This window comes from Alosa sapidissima, chromosome 13 (genome assembly GCF_018492685.1).
Source record: "Alosa sapidissima isolate fAloSap1 chromosome 13, fAloSap1.pri, whole genome shotgun sequence".
NCBI classification, from domain to species: domain Eukaryota; kingdom Metazoa; phylum Chordata; class Actinopteri; order Clupeiformes; family Clupeidae; genus Alosa; species Alosa sapidissima.
Window position 1 is genome coordinate 24,606,021 of NC_055969.1, and position 14,576 is coordinate 24,620,596.

At 38.2% G+C, this 14,576-nt stretch overlaps 1 protein-coding gene across 1 annotated transcript in view; it reads left to right on the plus strand.

Moving 5' to 3' along the window:
• Positions 1–9,199: 9,199 nt before the first annotated feature.
• Positions 9,200–14,576, plus strand: part of LOC121680005 (potassium voltage-gated channel subfamily C member 1-like) — a 46,602-nt gene continuing 41,225 nt past the window's right edge. Inside the window, exons 1-2 of the mRNA XM_042059148.1 lie at positions 9,200–9,214; positions 10,150–10,223. The gene's annotated coding sequence lies outside the window, so the exon portion shown is untranslated. The remainder of the gene's footprint in view (positions 9,215–10,149; positions 10,224–14,576) is intronic.

The window sequence follows — 14,576 nt, forward strand, 5'->3', positions numbered from 1 at the left end:
TCTTTGTCTCCCTGTTTCTTTTACAGTGGCTCAAGTTATTTTTATTTATTTTTTGTCCTGTATATTAAAAATACAATGAAGTGCATGTGTTCTCTGGCTCTCTCTGCCTTACGTAAAAAAGCCATAAATGACAACATCACAGAAACTACTATTGAGAGATGCAACACAACATTCAATGATAAACAATAGATACAATAGAGAGCCACACAATAAAGTACAAAAATTAACAAATGTGGCCTAACAGATGCTTGTGGAAGGAAATAATTACTAACAGGCAGGCTACAGTACATTGGGCACGACAATGAAGCGTTTCATTCACGTTGTGTCTGTTTCAACAATTAGCTTCTTCTGTAAGCAATGGAAGGCAGATGTTATAGTGGCGCGTACATTTAAAAAAAAGTTAAGTCTTACCTATACCTAGTCCCTACCTCTCCTGTGTATACTGTATGTGAAATTACAAATTAAGAGTTTGGTTCCAAAGCGCTATATCCACCATTTTAATGAATTTTCATAAATCGTTTTTTTACATTTTGTTTTGCAAGTACTATGTACTAAGTACTTTTGCAAGTACTAAGTACTACAGTTCAGTAGAACTTTTAATTGGGTATTGTTATTTGATTTATCTTTACTCAATCAAAACTCAAAAATACTCGAAAGAATATAGTGTCCACAAAAAACGGTGCCTTCTTACATATAGACAAAATCCATCAGCCTTAGTTAAAGTTTTTAATGACCTCCCCTGTTATTTTCCCTAATATGCTTCCCCTAGGTTCTGAAATTAGGAAACTTGGCATTCATTCCCATTCTTATGCAGATGATACACAGTTATACCTTTCCATAAAGCCTGATGGATTAACCCCATTAGGCAAACTTGACACATGTGATATATAAAAACATATGGATGACGAACAACTTCCTGCTTTTGAACTCAGATAAAACAGAAGTTATGGTTTTAGGTCCTAAAAAGATGAGGGGTATCCTATCCTCATCACAGGCTACATATAGTGATCTTCCACTGACCTCATGCAATAATACTTGTCTAAAGAGCTTACAGCTTATACAAAATGTAGCTGCTCGCACACTCACTATGACCAAAAAATATGAACATATTTCCTCCATCCTAGCATCTTTACACTGGCTACCTGTTAAAAGTCACATTGACTTCAAAATATTACTTCGAGCACAAGTCATACCTGTTTAACACAGTTGGTGTAGGAATTTCTCTTGACCACCAGATGGAGTAGTGGAGTAATGTGTCAAAGGCTTCCAAGCTCCAAGGGCCCTATTTTGGCGATCTAAAACGCATGATCACTAGCGAATAGCTTAAATACATTTAAGGGTTTGTCCAGTCCATATTCTGGGTGGTTTTGTTATCAAACGTCAGGCGCTTGGCGCAAAAAGGCGGCTCTTATGTTTCTTAATCAGTCATGGGTGTGTTTTGGGCATAACATCCTTTTAAACCAATGAGAATTACATTTTTCCTACTGGATAGGGATCGAACCGACAACCCTTCGGTTACAAGCCCGATGCCCTAATCAGTATGCACGGCTTTGACAAGCAGTAATGACCTCCAGCTAGACTTTGACTAGTACTGACCTTCCACTAGACTCCTAACACCTGCACGCTCATCCTCTCCTCATAGTGTTGATTGATATAGCATTGGGCTACTTGCTGCTTAAAGGAACACGCCACCCAAAATCAGTAGTAATATATGTTCTTACCTTAACCTTCACGAGTTGAGTCATACCTCTCCCGCGTCCGTATGTGCACTCAAACGCTCTGGCGCGCGGCGCGAATGTGTTAGCATGTTGCTATGTTAGCGGGCTCTGCCGTAGCCGTAGAGGGAGTAAGATGGCATTAATCAAACACATCCACGTTTTCCCTACTTAAATACAGTTGCACAAGTAGTTGATAAAAATGTGTAAGGTCACACAACATGAAACGTGACGATATTCCAAGCGAATAAACAGGAGAACTACAATGTCTGGCGCAATAGCACTTGGGAGTACTTCGACCTAGGTAGTAATATTAATTAACACCTAATTGTAGATCCTATCCACCACAGAGTTTAGAATCCATGCTTGATCGACCCCTCAGCCTCCCCCTCCCCTCTGAGCGAGAGAGAGGCACACGCACTAGAGATGCGCTGATGGCAGAGGTGGAAAAAGTACGAAAATATTGTACTCAAGTAAAAGTACCAATACTTTGATGAAATATTACTCAAGTAAAACTAGTTAACGATTTAAAACTAGTTTCTTGTTTCTCACTTCTCTTTCCGGGACGGTAGTCTCAATGTTGCACGGTTGGTTTTCCGCCTGAGGACGCTAGGCACAGCGGGAAAAGTCACCGTTTTCACCGGAACAGGTCATTTAACCATCCAAATGATTTCTAAACGGGTTTATTACGTTGAAATAGTTGCCAAGTTCCCCTTTAAATAATATAAACTTGGTTAGTAGCCTACATATTGGTGGGCTATAAAAAGGTTTTTCATTACCAAGGTGTCACACAAGAAACATTTCATGATGGATGAAAGCAAAAAGCTCTCCCAAGACCTTTGCAACCTTATTGTTGCAACACATATCAATGAAACTGGTTACAGATGCATTTCAAAATTTCAGAATCTTCCAGTTAGCAGCATGGGAGCCATTATCTGCAAGTGGAAGGAACATCACTGCATCATCAACCGGCCATGCACAGGATCTCCTCACAATATTTCTGACCAGGGAGTCAGAAGGATAGTCAATTCCAAGAGCCAAAGACCACTCGGAGAAAGCTCCAGAAAGACTCGAAGGCAGCCAATTCAATTAAATTCAATTAAACAGTTCTGGAAGTAAAGATCAGGATTCACAAGAGGGACCCATGGAATCTGTTTAGAACAATGGGCCAAAATCACACCTGATACTGCGATTAATAGGTTTTGTCATAGGAAATGTCTTGATGCTGTCATTACAAACAAAGGCTTTTCCACAAAGTATTGAAGAAATTTCAGTAGGTGTTCAATACTCGTTCCACTTTATTACACATATTATTATGACCGCCGCTAGCGAAGCGGTCATATATGGATTGTCAAAGTTTTTTTTTTTTTTTCCCCGTCATCTACTTCCTGAATTTTTGGTCAACGACACCCGGGACACTGAACCACCGGGGCACATGAAATTTGGTGGGTATGTAGCCCCACTAGACTTTTACGGAAAAAATTTGTTTCGTCCCTGGGAGCCACCCGTGCTGGGCCCCCCGAAAAAAAAGCAGTTTTTCCTAAATACTTATGGTATGTTGGTCTCAAGGGCCCACATCAACCTGGCCCATAATCACTCATTTGTGATTTGCACCCCCCCCCCCGGTAAAAAAGGAAAATGCAATATTATTCTGCTTTAAATCGCCCCTATCTTCAATTAAGATATTCAGAACTGCACCAAATTTTATGTGTATAATTGACCTGGCATTCTCTGGGGGTATGCCAAGTTTCGTAGAATTTCATCCATGGGGGGGGGTCTGTCTAAAAAATATTAGGTTATGTGTACATTTAGTGACTGTACACTCATTGGCCTGTAGATGGCGGTGCACACATATACACATGCACCCACATACTATCGGTATTAGAACGGCCGATACATACTGTAATTACAAATTCAGTAGGATTAAAAGAAAGCCAAAAAATAAATATTCATCATCATCATGGCTGCATTTCCAGTATTGGCGATAAGTAGTCGTTTGTCCACTAGATGGTGCATCGTTGCAGTGAGACGTAATTTTGTTGGATGTTAAAAGTGGGTTGGAAAAACAATAGACGCTTCCTACAAGGACTATCGCAGAGAACGTCTAATAAGGATAGGATGATGTTCACATGAAATGTAATTCCCATTTCTTCTTGAAGCCGAAATAAATCTGAGGATGTTTATCGGACATGCTGGGTTTTTACTGCAGGTACGTTAATCTTATAATATCTATAAGGACCTAGGTAATGTTACCGTTAGCGTTGGAGTGATGGAGGCCAATTTGATTGATTGCATTTGTAGAAAACTATAAATGCAGTTATACCAAGCAAATTGATAGCAGCACTGTAATTGTATCTTTCGACTGTCATTTGTTGCACGTGCTACAAAAATCATTCTGTGCAATGGAAGATTTACCAACGTTACACCGGTCTGATACAGTTTTGCCTATACATGCGTGAGACTGAGACGCCTGTTTATTTTGTTTTAAGTGCGTGCAGGGTGTGAGAGGGGAATCGATGTGCTTTGATTCCAGCTTGGTACACTGCAAAAAATGAATTCTAACCAAGTGTTATTGATCTTATATTAAGATTAAAAAATCTATTTGGTATTGTTTTTAGTATGAAAAGACTTACCTAGCGCCCTCTCAAAAGATCATTTTGACTTAATTTAAGAAGACTTTAACTTATTTTAAGGAGTCTAATCGAGACAAATTTGCTCAACGCACTGGCAGACAAATTTGCTTGTTTTTAGGACAAATTTGCTTAACGCACTGGCAGACTAATTTGCTTGTTTTCAAGATGAGATGTCTTAAAATAAGTCAATTTGTTTTTAAATTAAGTCAAATGATTTCACAAGAAAGGCTAGGTAAGTCTCTTTATACTGAAAACAATACCAACTAGTTTTTTTTTATCTTGATATAAGATTAATAACACTTGATTAGATTTTGTTAGATAAGCAGTTGCAGTGTAGTTGTAGTCTGTGAAATTAAAAAGCACGTGTGTGTGAAGTATCCAAACAATGACACCTTCATTTCATTATGGCTGCTTTAGCAACACACCTTAAGCTACTGTGTAGTGGGTCCCATTTAGAAGTGGCTACTTCATTCGCGCTTTCCTTGACTTATGGAGCTGCGTGAATTTTATTACAACTTTTCGCCACGATATGGCAGTTTAAGTCCGCTTGATACTGTAATTGGCGTAAGCCATTGGTTTCCAAAGGAGATTTTATTTGTGTCGCCAGCATAGCCTATTGACAATTTATGTTGTAAATAGGCCTACCTTATAAGCCTACCTGTAGCTTAGGGAAGCTAACAGCTTTCTATTAGGATCTAGTTTGTTAGTTACAGTTTTGTCATAACTCCCTGATGCATTTTTGCATTTAGAATAGCCAGAGCGTGGATCTCTCAATCGGAAAATTAAACAATATCGGGCGCCTAGATGGACTAGGCTGGGTGAACCCAGCCTGATCTGCCCGCTAATTATTTTTTGATTTCTAAAAAGATTGAGCTTGGTCTGGTGAAAGCCAGATTAGCCATGGACCTCAGTTACACAATGCAAGGGAACATGAATCAGCCTATATTTGCACGAACAATAACGGACAACAGCTCTTCAACTTTGGCCCGTTAAAATGTGTATGAACAGTCTAGCGACGCATTTCATCAAGGCCCATTTGGACATGTCAGTTATTCGCACCACTGGTTAGATGTAAAACAGCATTTCGTTTCAGACTACTGTTACTTAATTTGTGCATTAACAATAACGTTTCAGACTGTTACTTAATTTGTGCATTGACAATAAAGTATCACATGAACTAAAGATGACTAAAATCTTATGTAGAAGAAGAAACATTCACAAAAAATCCATCCATCCAAAAATGTTTTTGTTTTTGATAGCTGTTGAAAACGGCATGGAACTGACAAAGATGTTTTTGTTTATAAATAAATAAATACATAATATTATGCTGATACCTTTTGCTTTTCCCAAATACAATGTAGCCTACAGGTGTAAGTGACCTTTCATCAATCCAGTTGCCATGGATGAACTGTGATGAACTGCCCTACTTGGTTACTAGTTTAGTTGAGCATCGCTAGTAGTGGACCGCTAATTGTTGTGCTGCTGGTGCAATGTCTTTATCCAAGAAGTCAGGTTACCAAAAACAAATGCCAAAACAGGAAAAAGAGAGAAATGAGGGGAAACAACTGCTAATTAACTACTTTCCAAAGAAAGGTGAGCACAAACGTCAAAACACGAAATCCCATGGTGTTTGCTTCAATATCTCCGCAATCATAGTGCTAAAACGAACTGAGACAACCCATTGAAATAGCGGAAAATACACTTTCATAGGTTAGGCTACACATGTAATATGATGCATCTCGTGATCCAGCTCCATCTCAATCACTTTCAGAAAGACATGGCGCCAGCTTGATTCATGTCCTGTTGTAGGCTACATGCTGATCATTATCACTAGGCTAGTGGTTTAGGGCGCAATTTTTTCTCTCTCCCTTTCTGTTTTCGTTAGTCTTAACTTTTTCTTTTACTCAAGTAACGGATGGGATTTTTGATGTAGCGAAGTACAATACTTCACTCAAAATGTAATCAAGTAAAATTTAAAATACCGATTTTATAAACTACTTAAAAAATACAAAATACACATAAAAACTACTCAATACAGTAACGTGAGTAAATGTATTTCGTTACTTTCCACCTCTGGCTGATGGGCTACTATTTCAACCATAACTGCATAGCAAAACTTAATCCATCCATCAGCAAAGTTTTTTGACCAATTTTCAAAACCGCACCCGCCCGCCATCCGCTGTGTTTTAATGTATATATGCGCCGCTGCTGACGTGAGGCTAGAAAGCTCTTGCCTGTTCTTTCTAGAAAGACTGATCCAATGCAGCAAATATATTAAAAGGCCTATGAAAAGTCATTGTATTACACATGGGTTTAGCTACCCTAAATCTGATTGCCTGGCTGGCATCAAGATAAAGACAGATTACATTTAACCTAGTAACAAACTGCTGAAATGCAATAATTACATTTCTGACAGAATATGTGATTTCACATCATGTTTTCTATAACTAAATATTGAGGAGTTGTGCTTCATCTATTTCAAGTCATGCCATCTTAGAAAATGTTGAGACAAGCACGTCTGATGTTCACTACAGACTGCACTACAGATAACAACCGGAGGAAAGGCAATAAGTTAATTACATTTCTGACAGAATATGTGATTTCACAACTTATTTTCTACAACTAACGTTACATATTGAGAGGAGTAAAAATATCGCTCAACTTATTTCATGTAAGAGAACGCAACTTAGAAACGCGGCGCCCATTGATTTATTCAGCTTTGGTTTGCTATAATACTGTCTTGCCAATATAATGCTTACCGAACAAGCAAATTGGTACTAGAAAACAAACTTACCTACAGGTTATATACTAACAGGTTTTTAAATGAAACTGTTAAATGAAAATAACTGACATCAAAAGCAAACGATAATATTGCAAGCAGTTCACAATTATTAGCTAAAGTTACGTGACGATGCACTAGCCCCCCGCTAAGCCATAATGTTGACGCTGATGAGAAAGCATATTACTGTCAAATAACATGATTTAAGGACTTCAAATTAAGATAAACCATAACTAGAACCGATGTAAAAATAATATTACCTCAGTTTACCTTCCAGCTGTGTGGTTTCCAACCGAGGTAAACTCCAACTCCAAGTGCAGGTGGCATCCGGCTGTCCACGTCAAATGCACCGACTCAAGTGAAAATATTTTTTCAAGACATTTCTTCAAGTATCCAAAACATTTCGCGCCATAAACCCCTTAACCAATCATATCAAATTGAAGCTTATGTTGTCAGCATTACGGGGAAGATTTCAGAAATAAAATCAGTCATTGGACAGCTGAGATACTAGACGATTGGCCATCGTTACTTTTGTAACGAAATTAGAACGGTCGGGCTCGTAAGGGTTAATGACAAGATTTAGCAGCACCTACAATTGCTAAAATATTTTCTTCCTCATTTTCAGTTTAAAACTACACCATTTCAATCATATGAACTTAATTGTACTGCGGTCAGAAAAAAGTTTGAAAAAAAGGACACAGAATTATTTAAAACAACGGTTGTGACGGAGGTTGGGACTCCAGGATAAAGGTTTGACTGAGTGGCAAGATATGGATTGCGATTTCCGGTCAGAGAATTCACGGACACAGATCCACTGTTTATCTTCTTTAATCTTCACAGTTTCGTAACTTGAGTTGACAACAATGTTTTGTATGTGTCCATTTGATATGTTTAGTATATGTATGTAATTGTGTGTGTGGTTTCTGAAATGAAATAAGGAATAAACGTGGATTACTAACATAGCCATTGATGTTGTGCATGAGATTCCTGATTACCGTTACAGTTAGAACGAATTGCCACTAGATGGCGCCAGTGTATAAGGAATGACCAGACTGCTAGTAAATTCGTGAACATAAGGTACTAAGTGATTAACTTGCCAATGCTACGTTATTAAGCATATTAATGCAACACAGTTAATGTCAATGTTAACAGACATTCCTAGGATACTTCAACACATGGAAAATGATGATTGAGTAGATGAAGTGGTAAGCTAACATGTTAGTTAACTAGACTAGCCAGACTAGCCACAAGAACACAGGATATGGCTTTAACTAATATTGTATGCAAACGTACAAAATACAACAAGTTAACAAGCTAACAAGTTAACATTTCGGTGACCTAATGATAAAGTATGGTAGGTAACTTACATTCTGCATTTACGCACACAGGAAATAGGTAGCCTACATTGTTATTCACGATTTAGAGAGATGACTGCAACGATTGCAAAACGAGGGGAAGTAAAATGGGGGGAGGGGGAGTCGATTCTTGATGATGTCATCACTTTGTCTCTCCTATCACAGGCTTTCTCACAACGGCTAGGACAAGTTTCTGTTTTTTTAATAAAAAAAAAATAAAAACATATTATAGCTGACCTGATTAAACTTATTTAGCAGAGGAAATACTTCACATAATTTTAGAAACAAAGCACCCACACTTTAGCATTCATTTTTGACATTGTCCACATTCTTCCATAGCCTGGGAAAACCCAGATGAACCTGATAGAAAATTTGAATTCGAAACAGGCTAGAATCTTTTAAATCAGTGCTCCAGAAGCAACATGCCCCTCAGCCACTGCCATTACAAGAACAAGTCCCTGTTGTGTTTGCTTTATGTGTACTAGTTTTGTGTTCCCGGTCAAAAATGACCGCTGCATTATAACTTTATAAATCCATAGTAGCACACATCTTATCATCTAATGTTGTGATAGACCTTTGCATCAACTTGTGTTCTATGGGATAGAACCAATTTTGTACTTCCATTTGCTATTTATGGCCTGCAGGCCTCACTGACCTGAGCTCATACAAGTCAGAAAGGGGAAGATTCTATTGGGGAAAGGTTCCAGTGGGGGCTGGCATAGAAGCAAAGAGGTGAGTGAGGGTGTGTTTGAGTGTGTGTTTTAATGTACAGTGTTTTAATGTACATTGTTGTTTTTCAAGCAAAGACCATGAACTTAGAATCACTTGATCTCTTCCAGATTTACAGACAACTAATGTAGACTTTGTTTTAAGAAAACCAATTGAATGCAGTTACAATTAGCAAGTTAGAAGTTAGAATGTATGGTCTCCTCTCCTCACAGTTTATCTTGGAGGATGACTGCACAATTTTATCTAAATTCATTGTGACATACACTCAATTTGTATATTAAAATTACAATTTATATAATGAAAATATTACAACATTAAATGAGTATAGTTTCTTGATCAGTAATGTCTTGACATTATCCACATGCATGTCTGTGTACTTCACAATATATGACTATGTTGGATAACTCATCCTCATTTTCAGTTTAAAACTAAACCATTCAACACATCATATGAACTTAATTTTACTGTGGTCAGAAAACTGGTCCAGACTTTACTTTTTCTAATATTTTACAATTGTGATGTTGGAAAAAAGACACAGAATTATTTAAAACAACGGGTATGCTAATTTAATTATTTTTAAAACATATTATAGCTGACCTGATTAAACTTATTTAGCAGAGAAAATAGTTCACATAATTTTAGGCCTTGTGAAACAAAACACCCTGATTGTGAAACCCAATCATGGATGTTTAACCCCTTTAGCAATTATTTTTGAAATTGTCCACATTCTTCCATGACCTGGGAAAACCCAGTTGAACCTGACACAAAATTCGAATTCGAAACAGGCTAGAATCTTCTTTTAAATCAGTGCTCTACATGCCCCTCGGCCGTTGCCATTACCAGAACAAGTCCCTCAAATTTTAAGTAGTTCTTTATTTTACTTTAAGTAGTTCTCTCCTCCCATCCTGATCACTTGTGATTCCTGCATCATTTGCTAGTGAACACTGCCAGCGCACTTAGAAACCTCCAGTCCTTTTGGTCACACAAACATCTGGAAAAGGACAATTAACAGGTAAGGCGAACGGAACAACTTTATATACATTTTTATCGCCAGGATATTATATTCTGACGTGTTTTGTATTTGATATAATTGCCCTTGTGCTCTGAATTAATGCTTCATCTGAGGCATCAGAGAGCCAAGGGATGAATAAATGTGAGCTCAGGGTATCTAATGCCATGTTTCAATGCTTGCCTGGTTTCACAACTTAAGACAAAAAGAGCTGACCGTTAGAGCAATGAAAGAGAGATACGTACTTGACTTCAGCAGATATGTGATATAGAATGATGTGATATGTGAATGTATAGTGCAATGAAAAGATTATGCCTTTGACATATATGTGATGAGTGTAGAATGAGTGTAATTGTTTGTATTTTTTATACCTCATGCAATAATTATCATATTGGAAGAAATGGCAACGCTCTGTACTGACAGGGATAACATACGGCTGGTTTGTAATAATCCATGAAGTGAAATGTTTTTGACAAGGCTCTTAAGGCTCATTGCTGTACTTGGTGAAAATAATCTAAATATTGTGGGGTGAGGGATTTGGTATTATTCTATTTTAAAGTCAAAGAACCATTTACTTGAATATGGTGCTCCATGCCCTTATTTTGGGTTAGAAAACATATATATGTATATATATATATATAAGTATTGGGGCTTTTATGCCTTTAATGCGACAGGACAGTGGAGAGTGACAGGAATTAAGTGGGAGAGAGAGTCAGGGTGGGATCCGGAAAGAACCACAGGGTGGGAATCGAACCCGGGTCACCGGTGTACAGTGCAGGTGCCCCAGCCAGTTGCGACATGGCTGGGGCCAGAAAACATAATTTTGATTCTCCTACCACATGTTCTACCTGTTAGATGACCCGTGGATCACTGAATAGTGTCAATATTGTGAAATCTGTGGACAGGGTGAACAAAACAATAGTAGCAATAACACATAAAACCTCTCAAGGATTACACATGGGAGGTTTCATTCAGTGGCGGTTCTAGGATTTTTCTGAGACAGGGGCCATAAAGGGGCCACATCATACACTGAGGGGCCAAGAACCGGTCAACATCCATACACAGAAAATCTCTTGTTCAGTAAGGCAGAGGCACGTTGTCTACGTGACATGCAGGACTATACGCGGTATACCCAAAGTCCTTTTAGGCAAGTCCCTCCACTCGACGGCCATATTGTAACGCTTTTTGGTCACTCATCGGGCATCCTATTCGGCAGAAATATGCGTGCGCAAGGCTTCACGACACCAATCTTGCTCCAGTGGCAAGTTCACAACACATGATTGGCACGATATCTTCACAACACACCATATGATTGGCTCAATGTATTCACATGTTGACGTTTTGCCGGCAACGTTTTGCCGGGGGTGGGATATGTGTAGACAACGCCATTGGCGTTACAAACTAGCCCCATGCATTTCTATGGAGGATTTTTTGAGTGCTGTGTCTCCTCATTAGAAAGTCTCTGGTATACCCACTTAAAAAGCATCACCATCTCAGTATACCCACTTAAAACAGACAAGGATAGGTATTAATATTTGGGGTTCATCACAGTATACCCACTACAGCTAACTAGACTACACTACAGCAGTAAGGTGCATACATTTCACCAGTCTTACCTTGTTCAAATACTTGAATGCTAAATGCTAAAAAAACAAAAAAGCCAATACAATTCTTAACAATTTTCCCATTTATTTATAATGTGCATTGAAAACACAATATAAAACTAAAATATAATAGACACTTCAGTGGAAATACATTGCTATTTTAAACAGAAATCATACATCATCATATACACATTTTTCATTAAATTAAACAAGTTTTACTTTAACTGTTTCCCCTTTTGTTGATAAGAGAAACCACTTTCACTGCCAGTTTGCGTACATTAAAACAAACACACACACACACACACACACACACACACACACACACAGCATGTGGGCAACAACTACATCATATTTACACAATTTTTTCAACAACTATTTTTACAATGGTCTTATTTGGAATGGTCTTTGAAGCCACTGTCTTGCTTCCAGTTAGAAAAGCCTGATTCTGATTTGAAGACTGACGATAGGTCATTTGAAAGCGAAAATTACGGAAGGGGTAGCAAAACACTAAAGATGGAATATTCCTACCATTTGAAGTCTTTGTATCAGAAGTCATTGAGTGGCCTCTTCCTATTTCCGTGCTGCATCTTGCGGAATACCAGTTTAGGAGAGGTTGCACAGAACCATCTGCTCTAGAATGGGAAATGTCTGGAGAGAAGAAAATGAAACAAGTTTGAGTAACTTAATTGTTATTAACTTGCATAACCCACTGTCAACCTGGCGTTTCTAAAATGAATGACAAAATATGCTCACTGTAGTGGCAATAGGAAATAGCATCATACCATTAGGAGCAGCTATGCTTGGTGACTGGTGGTTCTGAAGACTGTGGGTTGAAGTCACCAGCTCCTGCGCCATCCCAATCTGTAGGTGAAACACAAATGCGTGTTTCACAAAATCCATGCTTGTATTCAGCATGTCGTCTGGCAACTGTAAAATCAGTTATTATTATTTTAAATCATATAAAGCTTGAGTGAGTAGAACATTTAACCAATTTATCTCAATGAAACTCTCCTTGTCCTAACACTTTGAGACAGAATTCATGCGAAGCCCATGAATCAAATAAACTCAGAATAGTGGTTAATAACTTTGCAATGATAGCTCAAATTAACTACAAAAACGTAGCGTTAGCTATTAGGCATGTATTCTAATGTTCATGTTAGCAGCTGCCAAACTTTTTTTACATTTGGTAAGGCGCACTAGCGCATGTAATAGGCCTATTATTCATTTCGGACCCCAAACAAACAGGATGTCCATTTCTCTGCATTTCATATAACACCATTTCAAACACTTCATACATTACCTTTCCATACATGAAATCTATCAGCATGCTAACAAACAATCAAACTTCAACTTAAGTAAGGCCATCCTTAAAAATATTTTCGTTTGCCGTAACCCGACCGACCCTGTCAATTTAGAACCGACCCAAATATTTATTTTTTTCCCCTTTTAGTCCGACCGACTTGCCGGTTGTAAACTTGCGTTAATACCGACCGATTGTTTTTTTTACTCTAAACAACCAATACAAATGCAATAAAATAATATTTCTTTTAGTAGGCCCAAGTATTGTGAATATAAATTGCCTACATGCAAACGTGGCTCACTTAAAAAAAAACCTGTGGCGTCATCTCTACACCATTGGTTTTACGCATGTCACACTATGGCCTACGCTTCGTTTCATTCACACAAACTGATAACGCTTTTACTTGGCACGAAGTTCTGGAAGAACTGTGGCCAGATCTTTTCTCATCCCTTCTCCCCCTAGTCTAACGGTGACCATGTCGGAGTATTGAAATTGGTTGTGGTCTATTCAGCATTTCTCAAAATATGGGTCCGCAACATGGAGACTGCTGGTCCGCGGAGTCGTGGAGTGAAATTAGGCCCGGTGCTTCATCTGATAATTTGCTGCGCAGTTTATCAAGAAACCGCGGATCGACGAAAAAAGAAAACAAACGTTTCTGCTATCGATGTCATTAAACATGGAGCCCTACAATTAAGTGGTGGTATGAGCATTCATTCAATGCGCGTCTGCGCGAGAGAAACTGAAACTAATCGATAACGTTGGTATCAAAGCTCCGCTTCAACCTGTTGGAAGGCTATTTATTTATTTAACGAAACTTAATAGAACGACGTTGTTTTTTGGAACTTCCTTAGAAACAGAGCAGAGACTGTAAAATACACTGTATAGCATTGAGTATTGTATAGTCAAATTTCAATATAACGTGGCCAAGAGCTATTGTAGCCTTCTTTCTGGGTACATGTAGATGAGCCTTATGACCCAAAAGTCTGCCATGACCGGGCCTCAGGTCAAAGAAGTTTGAGAAAGGCTGGTCTATATAACCTGCATCAGAATGAGGTTTGCAATGGTGCGCCTGAAGGCACGGGTTGAAGACCCAGTCAGTTACGTCACGATATGCACATTTGTGTAAATTCATTCCTACGTAATCATGACCAAAATTGTACTTTTTTTTTTACTTTGAATCTTGAAAAAAAAAATATTGACCTACCTACCGACCCATTTTTATTTTTTTTTGGCTGTTACTGCAAACAAAAATATTTTTAAGGATGGCCTAACCTAACGTTAATTTAATGTTAACAGTTCACTGCAAGCTTGCTGCTGCTTCGTAATTTAATTGACAAACTTAACATATTGTGACAGCAACAAATAAATGTCCCTTTCACATAATGATGATAACCAACATAGAGATTTGTGACTCACCAAGAAACTTCTGTGGAGGATGAAACGCTGCCATCG